The sequence below is a fragment of the Chrysoperla carnea genome, chromosome 1 (assembly GCF_905475395.1).
Source record: "Chrysoperla carnea chromosome 1, inChrCarn1.1, whole genome shotgun sequence".
NCBI classification, from domain to species: Eukaryota; Metazoa; Arthropoda; class Insecta; order Neuroptera; family Chrysopidae; genus Chrysoperla; species Chrysoperla carnea.
In genome coordinates this window covers 33,298,199-33,314,281 of record NC_058337.1, presented here as the reverse complement: position 1 = coordinate 33,314,281, position 16,083 = coordinate 33,298,199, and the positions used below count along the sequence as shown (strand labels likewise).

The window sequence follows — 16,083 nt, the reverse complement described above, 5'->3', positions numbered from 1 at the left end:
ACGGACGGTAGGTACAACACACAACATTGCAGACGGATTAATAATAATACAGCTAAGAGACGACGGACTAGTGTTGTCAGATAAACTACACAGTCAAAACCTAAATACAAGAATCAAAATTATTCATAGAGTAAAAAAACCTTGTTGTTGAAAGAAACCAACAAAACACAAGCCTACCTTAATTCAACCATGCGTTCTTTACTATAACAATTAAATTGTGCACAAGTTTTGTTAGTGTAAAACCAACTTAAATAAGTTACTGTTATTTAAAAAAAAATTACAAAATGATGTTGTGAGCAAAATTTATTGTGTTTTTCATTACAAAATTATTCCATCTAAAAGGTAAGAAATTGAGATTTTTCTTTTCAAATATTCAATTTTGACATAAAGAAAAAATAAACAAATGAATTAAGATAATATATAAGAAGGTATTCCAATCCTGCAATGCATGATGGGAAATGTGTCAAGCCAGACACACTAGCCGGGTTATAAAGTCGTTTCATGCTAACTCCTCAAATAATAAAATTTATTTTTTAATAATAATTCAGCGTCAGAAAAAATTATTTTTACCCTTCCATAACAATAATAAATAATAATTAGTAATTAAAAACCTTTAATTAATTGTTTTTTATTGTGTCCGCAATTTCTCCGGTTACATGAAACGACTTTATAACCCGGCTAGTGTGTCTGACACACTCGTGGTGGCGCGACCGCTTGACACATTTCCCATCATGCATTGCAGGATTGGAATACCTTCTTATATATTATCTTAAAATGAATAACCATATACCACACACCCTACTGTCGGTTTGGTGAATCATTTTCTAAACAAATGAATGTACTTTACATTAAATGTTTAAAATGATCTGTGTTTATTTAAATAATAAATTATTCATATATAAATATTGACAAAATCGTTTATTGAGTATTTAATATTAGTTAAATTTTTGGTAAAAGTTATGTAATATTTATGTTAAAACAAAAATGAGAGTAAAAATAATATTCCATCACGTGCTTTATATGTGATTTGACATTTCATAGAAATATATACAAACAACCAAGAACATTTAAATAATAAATTGGTAATTTGTTTTTTCGATGACCTGTAATGTGAGACAGGTTAATTAATTTTAAATATAATAGGTTATACATATTATATTCAATTATTTGTTAATTTTTATTCTTTCAATTAATTTGTCAAAGTCAACTAACGTATTATAACCTTGGACCTCTTGATAAACATATTTAAATAGATTTCATCATAATTGTTTCCTGCTATTTTTAATAATTTCAGATAATTTGTGTTTTTTTTTGTTGTTGTTGAAACATAACCCAAAATTTAATGCCTGTTAATAAATATTTGAAATATTTATTGTGATAAAATTTTTTATTGTCTCAGTGATGTTTACCGAGTGCATTGGCTTTTTGTATGTCCTTTGTTTTAGTTGTGGGTAGGTATTGTTCAATTAACACAAAAAGATATTATATTTTATGGTTTGTTTGGTTATGCGATCAATTTGTTATATCTTGATAGACATATACATAATTAAGTTTAATTTATGAAACAAAGGGATTCATGAGTGTACTTTGAACCTTATATATTACTATCCTAATTCTTTTATCACTTATATTTTCGATAAAGCAATTCTAGGGTAATTCCATAATGATTGTCTACCAATTTTAAATACATGTAATAAATCTGTTGTATTATCATTAATTCTTTCGATAAAAGAAATCGAAAATGATTATTAAACTTTTTGGCTTTTACTTTGGAGCAAGCAAAATGCGAGTCGTGTAAAGGATCCTAAACAAAATTCCGAAGTTGGATGGATTGGTAGATGGTAATTCCGAGTGCTTGCAGTTTCCACCCGACTTACTATCCTATCATTTGGATATTGAAAATTAGAGTTGTCACAAACCGGGAAAATTGGGAGATTGACAGGGAATTATCATTTTAATTAGGGAAATCCAATTAGGGAAGTAACAAAACAAATTGGAAACTACGCTACAATAAAATGGATTTTTTCATTTTTTTGTTTTAATTTCCTAAGAAAATTTTTGAGATTTTATGGATAAGTTTCAAAATATACTAATAAATTTAAAATGTCTGCTGTCTTTGTTTTTATAAGATATAGGGTAACAAAGACCCAAGCAATTCAATTCACTCAACGACTAGATTTATAGCTCTTCTCCAAAATCTTTTCAAAATATGGAGCTTCATATTCGATTTCAGTCGATATCAAAGAAAATATTCGACTAATCGTCAAATAAACCCGATTTTTATGTAATAATTACTCATTATATTCTAAATCTGTTAATCATCCGCATGGATTTTTAACTGTATTCATTTCTAAATAATCTGGGAAAATGTACAAAATTATTTTAAAAATCAGGTAATTTTGAAAGCCGTTTTTGTATTTTCACTCTCAAAATGCTTATTGCAAAACTTTGGTGTTTTACAATTTACTATAATAGGTTGGTCAACAAGTTCAAATTGTTGAAATATAGAAATAATGGTCGTTAAAATACGTGTGATAGCTCGTTGGATTCGAAATAATGTCTAGAAATATGTACCAAAAGCGTTTTTTAGCACATAAAAAATTTTCAAAGTTATAAACAATTAAACATGAAAAAAGGGATTTTGTTTTTCCTCAATATTTCATGAAATATGAATATTTAAGAAATTTTAAAAAAGGTTTAATTTTCAACAAAAAACTTCCAATTAAGTCTATCTCCATCATTTATAATTTTAATTTAACGCTGAAAATAGGTTTTTTGCGTCATTTTTAGATTGTTGTAATATCGTCAAAAACGAATATCTCACATTAAATAATTTTTTAGGTATTAAATATTAATTTAAAAATTTGAAAAAATTATTGTGTATTGTGAACATTTTGAATAATTTATTACCGTTAGAAATTTATCTTAAAGTTAAGTTTTCAACAAGTTAGACAATTGTTGATTAAGCAAATTTTCTCGGAATTTCGTTTTCATTCTAAATTTTTAAAAATAATTGGCGCAATTTTTTGGCTTCGTGAAGCCTTTTGTAACTAGTTCACATAAAAAAATTTTAATACTTTGTTTATAATACTTTTTTTAAGTTATTTTAAAATTATTATAAATGAAGTATTAATATTTTTTTAACTCTTTTGAATTATAAATTATGGAGATAGGCTTCCGGGAGTGGGAGTTTTTTTTTGGAAATTTCCTCTTCTTTAAAATTTCTTAAATATTAATATTTTATGAAATATGAAAATATACATCGTTGCGAATCCAACGAGATACCACACGTATTTTTACGATCGTTACCGATTTCTATACTTCACCAATTTGAACTTGTCGACTAGACTATAATAACCCGTTCAGATTTTTATACGATAAACAATTTCTTATCATTGTTAATTATTAATATTAATCATAAATTTTCTATGGAATTTTACTTAATTTTTTATACAAAGGTCATTTTAATAAAATTTATCAGCAATTTGTAAAATTTTAAAGGTAGTTATTTGTGATACTATATTAAATTGACTGATAGTAAGATTATTACGTGATTGATGGAAATATTCAGAAAATAATCCATCTCGATTTTCAAGCATCTTGCAATCAGGGCCGTATTAAACATTATGGGCACTTGGACGAAAATCATATGATCATCCCTGAGATCTACGATTGAAGATCGCCTGCTCACTTATTCCATCAGCCATTTACTGATTGATTTATTAAATAATTTTTTTCACTTTTTTTTTTTTCATTTGATTGTTGGAGGCCTCCAGAACACGTGGGGACCCTGGTCCTGTTCCCAGTTGCGCCCATACATTAATACAGCCTTGCTTCGTCAAATGTGGATAACTTGAAATGTAAGGAACATTCAAGTTAATACTACTTATTGAGATATCTTACGTATTGACGATTGCTAAATTAAAGTTGAAAAGTTAGCTAAATTTAAGTTGAAAAGCCAAATATTCAACTGATTAAAGTTCGTTTGTTACCTCCGTTTTCCATATTCATACTAAAAATTGAAAAGGCAATCTGACTTACAGTGATAACCTTTCTTTGATACTCATATATGATTTGACCGAATTGCATTCGAGCTAAGGAGATAGAATGTTTCTATTACAAAATATGGGATATATAAGGATTCAATATGCTTCCCTTAATTCTCATATTAAGCGTTATTGGCATATTTTTTTTTGTGGCTTAATCTATTTCAAGTGAAACAATGACCACGAACCTGTTGTTAATGACTTTCTAAGCATAGAGGAGTATTGTTGAAATACCCCGTAAAGACTCATTTTCATGTTTTTGTTATCGAAATATCTTAAAAGAGAGAAATGAGATTAAAGGATCGAAAAAATTTTATACTACTTATACTATACAGCGAGCGGACCAAACTACCCGGCCGAAGATCTTAAGAATAAAGAATGTGCACAACCTTAAGAATTCTTTTATTTTCCTTGAAGTAATTGTAATAATTTTTTTCAAAATAGGGCGATAGCACGTCCAAGTCTCCACCGTCGGTTTTCATAATTAATCATAATAAGCTTTAAATTATGAAAGATCGCTTCCTGTGTTCCATTATTTAAATTTTTGTAAGCACTCGATTAGGTAATACTAACAAAATTGTCATTTTTTGCCGAAATTTCAACATCCTGTATCTATAAAAAGATGCATTCCCGGCTATAATTGTATCAAGAAATTATCTTTATATTAAAGTTTTATCTACCATTTGCTGTCCCAAGTCCCGCTCTTATAACTTGGAGGAGACTATATAAAAAATGAACAATTGCAGTAAAGAAGTCAAATCTTGATTTTACTAGAGATAATTTTATTCTGATCGTTTTTAATTCTAGGTATGATATAATGGATACAAAAGAACTGTGTTGTATCTATTTACTCAATAGTGATCGCCATCATAAAACAGTGTCTTATAAATGGCGGTTTTGTATAAGTTTTACACGACGAATAAATATGTTATGTGACCTCGAAAAATTCATTGATTTGCGTCAAGTGAACTATGTAACAACGCTGATGTGATGTGTATGCATGTGTGTGGATGCGAAACAATTAATATGTTTGTAGTGTTTTCATTTTTTACAATTATTACTTTTTTATATTGTTTTAATTAATTATTGATTCATTTTAAGTGTGATTTGATGTGTGATGTTTATAGTAAGCACAGGGTCGATTGATCGAACGTCAACTATAAATTAAATTTTACATTTTCTTGTTTTGCGTAGAGATTCTTCAAGTCGGACTTTGAAGATGTGGGTTCTTATTAAAAACGCTAGGGAGAGAGACATTTCTTAGCTGGCGAATCCAATACTTTGTTTGACCTGTTATTAAGTTTGTTGTCGTGAAAAGCCTAACTGAGAATTTTTAGCTCTTTGTAAGACATGGATTTTTGTAAGTAGTTATAATGGCTTTCTTATGTGTGAATTTTCGGTTCCTCGATACTATTTCAATTACAAACCTATAGAGAGATCCATTCCCAAACAACAAAGGTATTCTAAAACTTATAGACACATGTTTAGATTTGATCACGCTAATGCTTGGAGTCGAATGGCGCAAAAATGGATTTATCGAATGTATAATATTGCAAAGAAATTTTGGAAATTAATCTAGGGATTGGCTCTAACGATTTTTCAGGGATTGTTCGGATAGGGGATCTTTCGGAGGGTTTTCGGTGTAAATTTTTCAGGTAGATACTATAATTGTTAGTAAATGTTCTTTAATTACCGTTCGCAAACGCTAGGTCGTATTTTGGAGGGTAGGAGTACTTTTTGCTCGGTTGCAAAATGAGCAAAGCTCGGTCCGCCCAGATACTTCAATAAAACCAATCACAAGTGAACCCCAAGTGGCCTGTCAAAATCTATATACGAGGTATTTAATGCGAGTAAAATTAACGAAAGTAAGTATTAGCGAATCTGATCTATTCTTTGGAAAGGAAGGAATGTAGCTTACTTATTGCATAATCTGACGACTTCCGCGTGAGCCTCGGGCTCCATAAACTCCTCGATCTGTCCAGTAATAAGCAGTAAGGCTTTAAACTATTGAAAGGTTGAAACTAATTACTACGAAACAGAACTATTCTATGGAATCTGTAGATTTTATCTAAAGATTTGAGAACTACAGCTAATTTCATATTAGGCAACTGAATATATTATACTAATTAGAAAAGAAAAAAAATTATTTAATAAGAAACAATATTTTTCGATTTATTATACTCAATGGATGAAGATATTCTTCTGTATAATTACTTACGATCCTTTTTTTGCCTCTTAATTTTCATGAAACCAGTTTTTTTCTAAGAATAGGAATAACTGACCCATGACTTATTAAGCGTGTGAAAAAAATTAACATGTGATATTTTAAATCGTCTTTTCCATTTAGATTAAAAGACAATAAATTTTATGAAATAATTGAAAACAATTATATACAAATTTTATTACTTCCTTTTAAAAACGTGAGTAGGCAAGTAGGCGAATCAATTTTAATTTGAAAAATAATTTAGGACATTGTCTCTCTTATTACAATTTTGATTTCAATCCATTAAATAATTTTTTGTTTGTTTTTTGATTCCTATTTTCTATTATCAGTTCACTCAATGAATTTGAGTTTAAAAATTGATTCGAATAGTGGGAGAAAGATATAAAATTTAATTTTAGATTTAAAAAAATGTTTTCGCTAAAACTTTTAAATATACAATGTTGTGAACATTTTTTATCGAATAGCTAGAAAATTTATTCTATGCAAGGTAAATCGAAGAATGAGAATGTGGAAGTGATACTTGTGGTGTCTCGCCTCGCCTTGTCTGACTCCACTAAAAAATCAATTTTTTGTATTCGAGTCAAAGGCAACATGAGGCATCTACGCGATTATAGGAGAGTATAGTCTCTATAATCTTTTGATTACTTGTGTAGTGTAGTAGCTAATGTATCTTGTATAAACATTCTTGTTCAAAAGTTTGGTTATAACGTATAGAGAACTACCGCAGCATGAGATAATTGCGAAGTAAGGCGGAAATATGATGATGAGTGGCGATGATATTCTGCCAGATTATGGATAGAGGTAATGGTAGCAAAATGAATGTTGAGAACGATGAAATGAGATACATTAAACTATAGAAACTTTATTTAGGTTAAGTAAGTTTTAAGGGCTCAGTCGGAAGTGCATACCGTAATTTGGAGGTTTGAGGCTGGTTTTGTTATGCTGTTTTAAAAATTCAAACCAATCCATTATAGCCTGCAGACTTCGACAGAGTAGATGTTCTAATCTTTTCTTTTCCTGGTCCTAAAATAGTTACCATTTATGATCTCCTTGAACAGTTTGACTACTTGGGCTGGGAGGTTGCGTGTTCGAATCCAGGCAGCGGAAGTCTGATCAATTGTAATTAGGGGGGCAGTAAATTGATCACATTGTCGTCGCTTGGATAAGAATGAAGTAACCGATTTCACCTACATCATAAATTTAACTGTATGTATATTAAATAAATAAAGATTAAAAATAATGATGTGGGTGGCCTCTTTTGACTTGTAAGTCTGAACAACAACGAAGAGGTTAAACTTCATTATTATTTTGATTATTACTTAATTGAAGTCTGAAAAAAAGAGAACTTATAAAGGATAAATGGCTTTCAAGCCTGTTACTATTTAAGAACTCAAGATTAAATCCTTTTTTAATCGGATTCAAACAAAAAAGGAGGAGGTTATCAATTCGACTGTATTTTTTTTATGTGTGTTACCTCAGAACTATCGGTTGGGTGAACCGATTTTGATGAGTCTTTATCTATTTGAAAGCTGGTGCTTCCTGTGTGTTCCCATTTCATTTTTGTACAGTTCTGGCAACGGCATTCATGAGAAAACCATAATAGTTTTAAATTTGCATTAAGTATGCACGACAGGAGGACAAATAGCTCAATATCACGCCAACCGATTTCGATGATTCTTTTTTTTAGTGACAAATTAGTTAGTGTACTTCAAATTCACTGAAAATCACAAAATAAAAAAAACCGACAAAAGAAAAACTTATTATATGCACTAAAAAGTAAAAAAATAACGATAATATTTTGTAGTTATAATTATTGTAATTTTTGGAGTCGGTGTCAGCCAAGCTAATGTATCAAACTGTTCTGTCAGAGTTGTTTCCTTGGCTGACACTGACTCCAAAAATAATAATAATTTTAACTACAATATATTATCGTAATTTTTTTACTTTTTATTGCATATTAATTTGTTTTAGAAAAGTCGGTTTTCTTTTTGTTAAAAGACTTGATTCAATTTGATTATGTAACTTTCTGCTAATATAATCAAACATCTACGATTTGAATACATTAACAAAAGAGTATAAAAAAATTTTAATATAAATTTATGAAAAATGTTCTTAGTTTTCTTTTTAATTCATTGAATGCTTTTCTATCAATATCAAATATTTTCACTGCATGCAAACATGGTTATCCGGAATTGGATGTTATATTGTCTGATTAAAGTCAAAGGTCATTTTCATGGTCGTAACGCTATTACTAGTTATGTAATGAAAAAAACCCTTTTTTTTGAATTTGTTTTATTAATTTAATTATTATTTTGAAATAAAACTTTTACTAAAGTGGTTTTTTAACCTTGCTGAATTTATTAAGCAAGATTTGTTTTTAAATCCTGAATAAAAGCTCTATAAATCTGGTAACATGTTTCATTCAATTTCAATTTATTCCTGCCGTTTTTAGATGAATGTTTTCAGTTTAAATTCTGGTAGTATTAAAGGGCTGCTAACACTATTAGTTTGTGGTGCATTTGACTAATCCATTGAATTGAGAAATTCTGATTCCCTTAAAACGTTTTCCAGATATTGGTATATTTTAAGATCGTTAACAGACTTTCTTTATTATTATTAGATCTAGTACATTCTGTATGAAAAGAATATTTATTGAAGAGTTTCTATTGATTAGTTTTTTTTTATAATTAGTTGTTTCTATTTTGAGTAGGTACTAACTTTAACTCTTACAAATAACTTCAGACAAGTGCTGCTTTCAATTTTTTTTCTTTTAATTAATTAACTCTATGATTAATAATTGTTTGATTACCTATTTGATTAATAAATATCTATGTTTATAATACTCGCATTTAAATATACACATTGGCGGTATATATAAAGTCTGCCACCCTTTTATTGACTAGTGAAATAAATTAATTACCGACACAATTGGTATATTAGCGATGTTATAAAAAAAGAGGGGGAAAGGTCTTTCCATCTATTTCGACCCTGCTGAATCCCGACCGGCAATTAGATATTCAAGATGGCTGTCAAGATGGTGCTTAAACCCGAAATCGGCGCTGTGAAGCCCCCCTCTTTGACTTAGGAATGCGTCTAAAATGTGTAATTATACGTTTTTTGAGCATGATGAACTCGAAAATACACTTTAAAAAAATTCTAAGTTATGATTTCAAAAATTCACTATAAACCAACATTTGAACTTAACTTTTAATTCAAGTACAAAATATAAGACAATATTTGGCGAAACAAAATCGAAAGCTTACAGTAGCTTACGCAAAAATTACTACTGTGCCTCCAGAATTGAGACAGTTTCGTTGGCAGGGAGTACACAGTTTTACACAAGGCACATTTGCTTTCCTACGGCTGCAGTTCTACGTGATACAAAGGCCTTTACAGTGATAAATAACAACTTCTGGACACGACATAGGTATGGAATCTAGCGTCATAAGTTAACGCATAAGTTGATCATAAGGTACTTTTGTGAATTGCCTGGTAAAAATTTGTCTATTCAATTTTAAACTATGTCTTTGGGAACCTAGACATCATAAAGATTGGCGACTTTACAATCTTTATCGTAATATGTACATTCAACTATCTTGTGGAAATATTTTTTCATGTTTACCTATCATTGAATGAATTTATATAATTAAAGTTACTTTCAAATTAATTTTTTTATTATTATTAAAATTACTTTTAGATGATTGAATATATCTAATTTTATTCTTTTTATTTCGACATTAATTGGCAGCCACGATTTTTTGTGCGCATGGAGAAATTAAGTACATTTCTATTTTATAAACGGAAAAAACAAATAATTAGAAATAGTATACATTCTATTTAATTGCGTTGGTAATTGTGTTACTTTCGCTGCATGTGGTTAGCGTATAATACAGTGATACAATTTCTGGCTTAGTGCTTTTACAAAATGTAATTGGTATTAAATTCTTTATCCGGATATATAGCCATAATATTATGAAGAACCACATTATTTAATTATGAAATCAATTATTTTATGGTTATTAAATTTTATTAACTACTTGTGTGATGGAATAATTAAATTTTTAATGTTTATCTCGATTATATTTGCTGACAGAAATCACTTGCAAAAAATACTTCTATATGAGGACATAAGGAACACCGAAATGGTACCCAAATGGTACATGTTTTTCAAAATTCGTAGTTAGGTGTTCAGGAGACAAAACTGAGTGATGATAATGGTGAATAAATGTGTAATAACAATTTAGAATTTATACATTTCGTCTTATTAAGAATTTAAAAAAAAAATTTAACTGAACAAGTGATGATATGATTTAATTTTAGATTAAGTTTATTAAGAGTCCTGTTGAGTGCTCATTGGTATCAAATTCTTGACGATCACTCAGGCTCTTCCAAAAATTATGCAATTATGCAATTATGCAAGCAAACAGATAAAACAGTTGAAAGCAACATTCTTCGTATAGTATGTACGCATACATTCAACATACCACTTGTGAGAAGAGCTTGCTTGTTTAAGTTTTTTACTCAGAGACATTGTTGATTTCAACATTCGGGTTCGTTTAACGATTGGGCGAGTATTTTTGAAAAATGTAAAAAATCGATTCGAAATATCGTTTTTTTCAGAAACTACTCGCCCAATCGTCAAATGAATACGATTTTTGTACCTTCGCCGAGTTTAAATAATCTAAAAACACTAAAAATCAGATTATGTTTAAAAAAAAAAAAAAACACACACACAAAAACAATCGTTTTCAAGCCTGAAAAACAAAGTAAAAATGAATTTAAAAATAAATTTTATACACAGATTTGAAATACAAAATTATGTAATTTATACAATCCTAGGATGTCTGTGGTTTCTACACAGGTGAAATGTCACTTTAAAACCCGAAACACCCGATAAACTGAATGAAAGGTACTGTACCTATATCAAAGTAATCATTTCAGTTCTAAATATAAATTTCAGTAATAAAATAAATGAAAGGCTTTAATGGATAGTAATTTCACAAAGAATGGCCACAAGGCATTGCAAAATGTAGAAATAAAACAATATAATTAAAACGTGTATTTTATCGTTTTTAAAACAAGTATCGAACTATGAACTTTCTACAAACCAAAAATCCCACGTGATACAAATCAGATTTTTTATATAAAATAAAAAATTATACAATAAATGTGCTAAAAAAATTTTTAAATATAAACAAACAATATTAAGAAAGTAAATATATATTTAAATAAAGCTTGTTTTTTTACAAAACAAACTAAACCTGTTTTATGTGTTAACTTTCAAATGTAGGTTAATAGCAAAATAGACAAACTATTTCAACAAAAGTTGTTAAAGAATTAATATTGAATTTAGTTGTCTATATTAAACAAATGTCGATATAGCCTTTAGAGCCTAATCCAATAATTTTCTGATAAGTCTATTATAGTAATCATTCCGAAATAATTGTAAAAATGAATTTTCTATTCGACAATTCTGCTAAGACTATATCTACCGATTTTAATTGGAATCTTTTTGGAATGTTATACTGATGTAGTGTTTAGCCATAATTATGGTTGTTTATTTTATGCTATTTATAGTGATTACTTACGATTAAATAATTTAGGTTGGCTGTATTTGGATATATTTTTTTATTGGTTTGTCTTGGCAATCAAAAATTTTCTTGAATATCAAATAAATTACCGTCGAATAAATATTTCTGTGTAGCTGAATTTAATTCAGTAAATGTTATTTTACATGAATTTCATATGGCTAAACTGAGAATTTGGTAATAATGCATATCAAGTAAGAGAGTCTGTTCAATCCATTTTACAAGAGAAAGGTAACACAAAATTTAAAAACACTTATGAAAAATTACAAATATCAACAACACAGGAGAGCAATCATTTTAAATAACGAAAGGAATCAGCTATCAAAAGTACGCTTAAAACACAATAATATAAAATTTCTATAAAATACATAAATATATCCACACATTCTATAATCGATCGATAATATTTTTATTCAACGAAAATGATCGGCTAAGTGATCTAACAAAAAGTTCATTTTTTTTACTACTGCGGCGCTGAGACCCTAAAAATATTATCGGATATTCTCTAATAACAAATATTAAATAATTCATATTAAAATAATAATTATGTAATAACGAAAAAATATCTACAACTTTTCGATTTAGATTTTCGTGATGAAAACATTAACTTCCTATCAAGAAGTTAATAAGTATGTATAAATAATTAAATTATATAACGAATGATTCTGTAAAACAAATTATCAAAAATGTATTTATTGTAAATAAATATAAATACATAGTGTAACTAACCTCTAAAATTTTACTAATTGCATAATGACCAAAATGAAATAATTTTAATATTTGTTTGTATTATTGAAAGTAAAATTATTTAACAAAAGAAATAGTTATGTATTATATTTTTATTAAAAATCATATTATAAAATGATACAATACAAAACAACAGTTGTACTGGAGAAATTTCAATTTTTTATCTAAAGCTTTTTTTAGCATTCCGTTTTCGTATTTAAAAAAATTTATCATTTAATTCCAGTATTACTGTGGTTTTCCAATTCGTTTAGTGAAAGAAATTTCCATAAATGAATAATATATCAAGAGAAATCTTGAATATAAAGAACACGAGGAAAACTGTTTGAAAATAATATTGTCAGAATGAATAATTCGTTAAAACATGTTTCTCCAAGGTATATGATAATTATGTACGCACGATTTATCTCATAACGACTCACTTATAATATTCAATTTCTTAATTAAACAATCACTCGACTTGACAAATGTCAATTTATTTTCAAACTTTTTATATTTATCTTTATTGAAATCATTTATGTCTTACCTTTTCAAGACGTTCCCATATAAATAACTATATGAAAACATTTTATTCCCGTTTCTAATTTCCATGGATTCTGTTAGGACTTGGGAAAAAGAAGAGTAAATTTTTCTTAAAATAAATGCCATTCATTTCAAAACTTTAAAGATATTTTTGTTATGGAAAAACGATATCAGCTTGTTAAAATTTTCTTTCTAGGAAAAAATTTGGTGTGGTTTTTTTAACTAATAAATATTAATTTTTCCAATTAATCCTAAGAAAGTTATCCTTGTTACATAATAAAGCATCATTATAAAATACGTTATTATATGGTTTTTATGTTAAAAACGCAAACTTTAACTGTTCAAATCTATAAATTTGAAAAGCACCGTAAGGGATATTAAAAAATTTTACCTATTTATAAAAGACATTAATGAGAATGCATATGCACGATTTTAGGATAATCCTAGGAAAACGTGATTTAGTGGGAACGTCTTTAAGGGATATGATATTATATTTCTATATTACCTTTTGAGAGAAATAGTACTGGAAAGCAGCACTTTAGATAGAGAAAAAACTGAATAGAAATGGCAGTCAAGCTAGAAGAACCACAGAAACTGAATAAGAGATAATCAACTAAAGGATATTATCAGAGAAAAATTTTCTTTCGTTTGGTCATCTCTAAAGAGAGTTATTATTGGAAGATAAGTAGCCAAATTAGATAGAAGTACTGGAAAAAAATAAAATTAAATGAAGATCAACTAAATGAAATTATCAGAGAATCATTTTCTTTAATTGGCTACTTTTTAAGACAGATATATAGTACTTAAAGGCATATAATGTAATTAATTTTACAGCAAAAATTTTGAAGACAAATAGTATTTATATTAGAAAAATCAAAGAAAGTAAATAAAAGATACCCAATTAAAGGAAGATATCAGAAAAATTCTGTTGGCCACTTTTATAAAAAAAAAAATTGCAAATTGCAATTGCAGAGACAAAAAAAACGTGGGCGATTTATATAGAAGAATTACTGAAAATACCTGGAAGAAGGCTAATGGTAGTCAAGTTAAAAGAAACATAGCAGTTGAGCACATTTTGAATGAGAAAGTAAGAAGAAATGATTAATAATTAATATAAGCTACCACAGAAGAAGATTTCTTGAGTTGGACAGCTTTTAAAAGAAATAATACTGGCAGATAATTAGATGGATAAAACATGGTCAATTTAGAGATTTTAGAGAAAGTTTTGAAAAAGTAAGTAGAAAAAAAAAAGGATGTGTTAAGGGTTAAATAGCATCAGAGACAAATTAATATAGTAAATTTATGTTTAATTGTTTGAATTCAAAGTAAGCCGCCGCGCTGCAAGCATACATAATTGATTAATTTGCCTAAAACCCAAGAGTTTCAAGATAGAAGAGCATCTAGTATTTGTGTACTGTAAATACTATCTACTATATTTACAACAAAATCAGTACATGCCACTACGATATTATTTCACAGAGCGAAGTGGCTCAGTGGAAGCGTGCTTGGCCCATAAATCAGAGAACAGACTTTTCTGAAACAAAATTATGGAGGTGAAGAACGTTTATGACTGGACTCAACCACAAGAGGCGTTGAAACTAGTATACTCTTTTTTCACATTCCTAGTAATGCGAGCCTTCTCTACCTTATACTCTTTTCCTAAAACGATGAAAAGAGATTAGTCTTTCTACGATGTATTTAACAACTAATTTGTTTTCGATATAGATAATTTTTTATTGACAATTAAATTGCTACCGACTAATCGTAAATTTGCGAGATTTGTTTCACACTTGATCGTTTATTTTTATTTATTATTATTATATCTCAATATGAAAGTAATTTAGCTTTCTTTTTAATAAGAGATGTATGTTAATTATTATCTTTTAATATTTTATATGTTACATCATTGAATATGCCACTTGAAGTTTTTTTAACGTTATGATAATAATATTTGGAACTGTGCGATGACAATATTAAGATATTTCGGGTGCTAATTTTTTCAAAACTTAACATTCCCTTTGCTTTTATACCAATAGAAAGAGAAAACAATTTTACAGAAAATGTTTTATTAAGAAAATTTTTTTTACCACACACTTTCCGAGATATTTATTAATATTAAACATGCCAACAAATTGAAGCACCGCTCATTTCAAACAGGATAATTTTTTGGTAGATGAGAAATTTATAAATCATTGAAGCTGACTGAAATATATATAATGTGTGCCTTTCAACAATTAATATTGTATCACTACATAGTATAAAACAAAGTCGCTTTCTCTGTCCCTATGTCCCTATGTCCCTTTGTATGCTTAAATCTTTGAAACTATGCAACGGATTTTGATGCGGTTTTTTTTAATAGATAGAGTGATTCAAGAGGAAGGTTTATTTATATGTATAATAACATCCATTAAATAGTGGAGAAGTACTGCTATTTTTGAGGTTAATAGTTAAAAATGTAAAAAGTAAATAAGTAAAAATGTAGTGTATGAATTTAGATATTCCAAAGATAGCAGGAAATCTTCATGGTATAGGGAAAGGGGGATTGTTTTACTCCAAATTTAACGCGTGCGGGCCACGGGCAGTAATGAATAAATCAAAACTACTGGATCGATTTTAATCACATAGGCTATATATTTTATACCCGTGCGAAGCCAGAGCGGGCCGCTATGTTTTTATATACAACGTTCACAGTTTTTCTGTAGTGTATTTAGTATCAGCATTGCACCCGTGCGAAGCGGGGGCGGGTCGCTAGTGCAAAATAAAAAAGAAATAGGTTAATAATATATTTATTATCTAAATTATTTTGTTAGCTATTCTATATTATTGTGAAGATTAGGCTGTGCATACGTTGTTGCCATTTTTTGTTATTTGTTCCGGAACATAATCAAAACAATAATTAAAAATATAAAAAAATTTCATAATAAATGTTAATTAAATTTATTTAATATATTATTTAAAA

The 16,083-nt window shown here is 28.3% G+C and overlaps 1 protein-coding gene across 1 annotated transcript in view; it reads left to right on the top strand.

Annotated features, from left to right (window-relative positions):
• LOC123305349 (ATP-binding cassette sub-family D member) overlaps positions 1-16,083 on the top strand; it is a 52,738-nt gene continuing 36,655 nt past the window's right edge. The window contains exon 1 of the mRNA XM_044887039.1: positions 1-342. The gene's annotated coding sequence lies outside the window, so the exon portion shown is untranslated. The remainder of the gene's footprint in view (positions 343-16,083) is intronic.